Source organism: Notolepis coatsorum, assembly GCF_963971535.1.
Source record: "Notolepis coatsorum genome assembly, chromosome: 1".
Taxonomy (NCBI): Eukaryota; Metazoa; Chordata; class Actinopteri; order Aulopiformes; family Paralepididae; genus Notolepis; species Notolepis coatsorum.
Genome location: NC_140165.1, coordinates 251,848,455 through 251,855,602, shown reverse-complemented (window position 1 = coordinate 251,855,602; position 7,148 = coordinate 251,848,455).

The following is a 7,148-nucleotide window of genomic DNA, read 5'->3' as shown; positions in this document are numbered from 1 at the left end:
CACCATCAGCACAGTGGCTAACTGGTCAGTAGTCTCTCTCTACACCATCAGCACAGTGGCTAACTGGTCAGTAGTCTCTCTCTACACCATCAGCACAGTGGCTAACTGGTCAGTAGTCTCTCTCTACACCATCAGCACAGTAGCTAACTGGTCAGTAGTCTCTCTCTACACCTTCAGCACAGTGGCTAACTGGTCAGGTAGTCTCTCTCTCTCCACCATTAGCACAGTGGCTAACTGGTCAGTAGTCTCTCCACCATCAGCACAGTGGCTAACTGGTCAGTAGTCTCTCTCTCTCCACCATCAGCACAGTGGCTAACTGGTCAGTAGTCTATCTCTCTACACCATCAGCACAGTGGCTAACTGGTCAGTAGTCTCTACACCATCAGCACAGTGGCTAACTGGTCAGTAGTCTCTCTACACCATCAGCACAGTGGCTAACTGGTCAGTAGTCTCTCTCTACACCATCAGCACAGTGGCTAACTGGTCAGTAGTCTCTCTCTACACCATCAGCACAGTGGCTAACTGGTCAGTAGTCTCTCTCTACACCATCAGCACAGTGGCTAACTGGTCAGTAGTCTCTCTCTCTCTACACCATCAGCACAGTGGCTAACTGGTCAGTAGTCTCTCTACACCATCAGCACAGTGGCTAACTGGTCAGTAGTCTCTCTCCACCATCAGCACAGTGGCTAACTGGTCAGGTAGTCTCTCTCTCCACCATCAGCACAGTGGCTAACTGGTCAGTAGTCTCTCTCTCTACACCATCAGCACAGTGGCTAACTGGTCAGTAGTCTCTCTCTCCACCATCAGCACAGTGGCTAACTGGTCAGTAGTCTCTCTTTCCACCATCAGCACAGTGGCTAACTGGTCAGTAGTCTCTCTACACCATCAGCACAGTGGCTAACTGGTCAGTAGTCTCTCTCTCTCTCCACCATCAGCACAGTGGCTAACTGGTCAGTAGTCTCTCTCTCTCCACCATCAGCACAGTGGCTAACTGGTCAGTAGTCTCTCTCCACCATCAGCACAGTGGCTAACTGGTCAGTAGTCTCTCTCCACCATCAGCACAGTGGCTAACTGGTCAGGTAGTCTCTCTCTCCACCATCAGCACAGTGGCTAACTGGTCAGTAGTCTCTCTCTCTACACCATCAGCACAGTGGCTAACTGGTCAGTAGTCTCTCTCTCCACCATCAGCACAGTGGCTAACTGGTCAGTAGTCTCTCTTTCCACCATCAGCACAGTGGCTAACTGGTCAGTAGTCTCTCTACACCATCAGCACAGTGGCTAACTGGTCAGTAGTCTCTCTCTCTCTCCACCATCAGCACAGTGGCTAACTGGTCAGTAGTCTCTCTCTCTCCACCATCAGCACAGTGGCTAACTGGTCAGTAGTCTCTCTCCACCATCAGCACAGTGGCTAACTGGTCAGTATTCTCTCTCTCCACCATCAGCACAGTGGCTAACTGGTCAGTAGTCTCTCTTTCCACCATCAGTACAGTGGCTAACTGGTCAGTAGTCTCTCTCCACCATCAGCACAGTGGCTAACTGGTCAGGTAGTCTCTCTCTCCACCATCAGCACAGTGGCTAACTGGTCAGTAGTCTCTCTCTCCACCATCAGCACAGTGGCTAACTGGTCAGGTAGTCTCTCTCCACCATCAGCACAGTGGCTAACTGGTCAGTAGTCTCTCTCTACACCATCAGCACAGTGGCTAACTGGTCAGTAGTCTCTCTCTCCACCATCAGCACAGTGGCTAACTGGTCAGTAGTCTCTCTACACCATCAGCACAGTGGCTAACTGGTCAGTAGTCTCTCTCCACCATCAGCACAGTGGCTAACTGGTCAGTAGTCTCTCTACACCATCAGCACAGTGGCTAACTGGTCAGTAGACTCTCTCCACCATCAGCACAGTGGCTAACTGGTCAGTAGTCTCTACACCATCAGCACAGTGGCTAATTGGTCAGTAGTCTCTCTCCACCATCAGCACAGTGGCTAACTGGTCAGTAGTCTCTCTCTCTCCACCATCAGCACAGTGGCTAACTGGTCAGTAGTCTCTCTCTCCACGATCAGCACAGTGGCGAACTGGTCAGTAGTCTCTCTCCACCATCAGCACAGTGGCTAACTGGTCAGTTGTCTCTCTCTCTCCACCATCAGCACAGTGGCTAACTGGTCAGTAGTCTCTCTACACCATCAGCACAGTGGCTAACTGGTCAGTAGTCTCTCTACACCATCAGCACAGTGGCTAACTGGTCAGTAGTCTCTCTACACCATCAGCACAGTGGCTAACTGGTCAGTAGTCTCTCTCTCTACCATCAGCACAGTGGCTAACTGGTCAGTAGTCTCTCTACACCATCAGCACAGTGGCTAACTGGTCAGTAGTCTCTCTCCACCATCAGCACAGTGGCTAACTGGTCAGTAGTCTCTCTACACCATCAGCACAGTGGCTAACTGGTCAGTAGTCTCTCTCTACACCATCAGCACAGTGGCTAACTGGTCAGGTAGTCTCTCTCTCTCCACCATCAGCACAGTGGCTAACTGGTCAGTAGTCTCTCTCTCTCCACCATCAGCACAGTGGCTAACTGGTCAGTAGTCTCTCTCTCTCTCTCTCCACCATCAGCACAGTGGCTAACTGGTCAGTAGTCTCTCTACACCATCAGCACAGTGGCTAACAGGTCAGTAGTCTCTCTCTCCACCATCAGCACAGTGGCTAACTGGTCAGTAGTTTCTCTCTACACCATCAGCACAGTGGCTAACTGGTCAGGTAGTCTCTCTCCACCATCAGCACAGTGGCTAACTGGTCAGTAGTCTCTCTCTACACCATCAGCACAGTGGCTAACTGGTCAGTAGTCTCTCTCCACCATCAGCACAGTGGCTAACTGGTCAGTAGTCTCTCTCTACACCATCAGCACAGGGGCTAACTGGTCAGTAGTCTCTCTCTCTACACCATCAGCACAGTGGCTAACTGGTCAGTAGTCTCTCTACACCATCAGCACAGTGGCTAACTGGTCAGTAGTCTCTCTCTCTACCATCAGCACAGTGGCTAACTGGTCAGTAGTCTCTCTACACCATCAGCACAGTGGCTAACTGGTCAGTAGTCTCTCTACACCATCAGCACAGTGGCTAACTGGTCAGTAGTCTCTCTCTCTACCATCAGCACAGTGGCTAACTGGTCAGTAGTCTCTCTACACCATCAGCACAGTGGCTAACTGGTCAGTAGTCTCTCTCCACCATCAGCACAGTGGCGAACTGGTCAGTAGTCTCTCTACACCATCAGCACAGTGGCTAACTGGTCAGTAGTCTCTCTCTACACCATCAGCACAGTGGCTAACTGGTCAGGTAGTCTCTCTCTCTCCACCATCAGCACAGTGGCTAACTGGTCAGTAGTCTCTCTCTCTCTCTCCACCATCAGCACAGTGGCTAACTGGTCAGTAGTCTCTCTACACCATCAGCACAGTGGCTAACAGGTCAGTAGTCTCTCTCTCCACCATCAGCACAGTGGCTAACTGGTCAGTAGTTTCTCTCTACACCATCAGCACAGTGGCTAACTGGTCAGGTAGTCTCTCTCCACCATCAGCACAGTGGCTAACTGGTCAGTAGTCTCTCTCTACACCATCAGCACAGTGGCTAACTGGTCAGTAGTCTCTCTCCACCATCAGCACAGTGGCTAACTGGTCAGTAGTCTCTCTCTACACCATCAGCACAGGGGCTAACTGGTCAGTAGTCTCTCTCTCTACACCATCAGCACAGTGGCTAACTGGTCAGTAGTCTCTCTACACCATCAGCACAGTGGCTAACTGGTCAATAGTCTCTCTCTCTACCATCAGCACAGTGGCTAACTGGTCAGTAGTCTCTCTCCACCATCAGCACAGTGGCTAACTGGTCAGTAGTCTCTCTCTACACCATCAGCACAGTGGCTAACTGGTCAGTAGTCTCTCTCCACCATCAGCACAGTGGCTAACTGGTCAGTAGTCTCTCTCTACACCATCAGCACAGTGGCTAACTGGTCAGTAGTCTCTCTCCACCATCAGCACAGTGGCTAACTGGTCAGTAGTCTCTCTCCACCATCAGCACAGTGGCTAACTGGTCAGTAGTCTCTCTACACCATCAGCACAGTGGCTAACTGTTCAGCGTAGTCTAGTCTCTACACCATCAGCACAGTGGCTAACTGGTCAGGTAGTCTAGTCTCTACACCATCAGCACAGTGGCTAACTGGTCAGCGTAGTCTCTACACCATCAATGAACATCAAGGCGGCATGGTGGTGTAGTGGTAAACACTGTCGCCTCACAGCTAGAAGGTCCATGGTTCGATTCCCGCTTGGGGACCAGGTTTCCATGATGCCAGGTACCCAGGTGGGGTATCTCCCAGGTCTGTGTGGAGTTTGCATGTTCTCCCCGCGCTCGCAAGGGTTTCCCCCCGATAAGAGAAACAGAATGGAAAAACATGCACAACAGATCGCTCACGCTGACGAATACCGACAGGAGCACTTGGATTGGTCCCCGGGGTGCGGCCCCTCGCCGACGCCCCTATCTCCTCCCGGCTGCCCTTGGGGGGAAGGACGACGGGATTGGTCAAGTGCAGAGACTCAATCGCATCGGCGACCCAACTAATTGCATGTGTGTGTGTCTGCCTCCATGCCGAATAAAGACTTCTCCAAAGTCCAGTTATTATTATTATTATTATTATTATTATCAGCACAGTGGCTAACTGGTCAGGGTAGTTGCTACACCATCTGAATTCTGTTTTGAGGGATTTATTGGGTATGATGAGAGAAATAAATATGTTTAACTTTTTTTGCATTTCACTGTGTTGCTTCATTCCCACAAATGGACTCAACTCACTCTCTCACTCTCAGTCAACAGAGTGAGGGGGGCGGTGCTTTGCTGGGCTCCAGAGGGCACATAACTGATGTTTTTTTTTATGTTCATTGTAGGCTGTTATGTTTATGTATTGTTTAAAAGGAACACACCAACAGTATGGTAAATGCTCTTACCGTCTCAGTCTTCTCCAGAGTCAGACATATCAGACAGATACCAGTTTCCTCTCTGTGCGTTCAGTAGAAAGCTATCCGGTTGCAAGCTAGCCTAGCTTAGCACAAATTAATGGAAGTGGATAAGGACCAGCTAGCCTATAGCTTAAAACTCTGGGGGAGGTGTTTATGGCCAACAGCCAGGTTAGCTGGTGTGTTTGAGAGGAGGTAAAGCAGTGAAGCAAACACTTCATTAAACATTGGACATTAAAGGCCCAGTCCAAAGTTGTTTGACAATATAAATACAAATAGGGTTATATATATATAGTTTGATCTGTATGGACAATGGGTTATTTGGACGTTTCTAACCCCATCACAAATTAAATATGAGTCTGTTTTATTACAGTGTTTAGCTACAAACACTACCAACACAACCCTTTTACAATTCCAAAATACAGCAAATACAATTAAAAACAAATATTTACCTGTTGTTAGCTCAGTTAATCAACTACTAGAGAATGAAAACATGTCTCCATTCCCATTTTGTTTAAATTGGATCACCGATTGGTCCTTTATTGAACACATCTTCCAAGGCTCCTAACTCCGCTTCGCCAGCAGAGGGCACTGTGACCTAATGAAAGGCTTGACAGCACAGTCAGTAAAAAAAAAAAAGAGGGAAACTTTCCATGTTGTTAATATTCTTTCTAAAATGCCTGACCAGAAAGGTTTAGGTTTATATATTGCCTAATATAATGCTGTAGATTCCATATTAACTTAATTTCAATAAAGGAAGGAAACAATGTCTTAGTTCTCTTCTCTGTGTCATAATGTCAATTCATTTGAAACTGAAGTTTAAAAAAGAAGGAAGTGTCGTCGCGTCAGAATACCAGCATTAATACATAGATATCTATATAGACCACCGCAACACTTCCGGTATTTTGGGCTCATGGGAGAGCTGGGGGGGTATCTATGGGGGGGGGGAGCGTGAATGGAAGTTGAGTAAAGCCTTGACGTAAGTGGTTGTCGATACCATAGATATATATAGAACACTAGATAGCTTAAGGCGGAGTCACCAGCGTCACTGAACCGCCGCCATCTTGCCAGGGGCAGCCTTGAGTGAGAGTGAGTGAGCTGCACAGACAAAAATACTCATAACTCGCTGAAATATTGACGGATTTACAAACGGGTTGGTTTGCTATAAACATCAAAGATGTAGTTATGATACTGCATACTTATAAAAAAAATTAAGATGTTTTTTTACAAACAGCTTGAATCATAGCCACGTTAATAATGCTTGTAATAAACCAAACCGTTTGTAAATCCGTCAATATTTCAGCGAGTTATGAGTATTTTTGTCTGTGCAGCTCACTCACTCACTCAAGGCTGCCCCTGGCAAGATGGCGGCGGTTCAGAGACGTCGCTCTCCATTGGCCGGCACTGGCCGGCAGGCGTGTTCAGTGGTGCAGTCGTGGTCACACGCGGTTACAGGCCGTGTTACTAGATGATCACTGAGGCAGAAGTACGCGAGCACAAAGATGCGCTCTATCCATTTGTTGTGCGCTAAGTACCCGGCCAGTGGCCACCCATAACAAAAGCGCGTCTTCAACCACGCCCCCGCCCGCAAATACAAACAGATATAAACAGATCATTTGAGTACACCCGGCCACCCATAACAAAAGCGCGTCTTCAACCACGCCCCCGCCAGCAAATACAAACAGATATAAACAGATCATTTGAGTACACCCGGCCACCCATAACAAAAGCGCGTCTTCAACCTCGTCCCCGCCCGCAAATACAAACCGATATAAACAGATCATTTGACAACAGTATCATGTTCCTACCTGCAACGCAACCTGAACCAACGATGCCACCGCCGCTCCCCAAGAGAAGAAAGTTGCAGCTTCAGAATCAGCTTATCCAAAGCAAACTTAGTTTCGCTATACCTGCACGACCTCCAACGCCCGGGTACAGTACAGTACAGCTCAATACATGCATACAATTGTTAAGGGGATGCAGACCAAGACTTTCGTCTTGTTTACATCAGGGTCCCCCATTTTCAATTCATCATAACATACACCAGATAGACAGTCTTGCTCTCTTAATATGCTGGTTAAATCGGCTGTCTTTAACCTGAATTAGCAAACAAGATACAAAGCATTCAGTTGACTAATTGTATATGTTCTAATGTTCTCT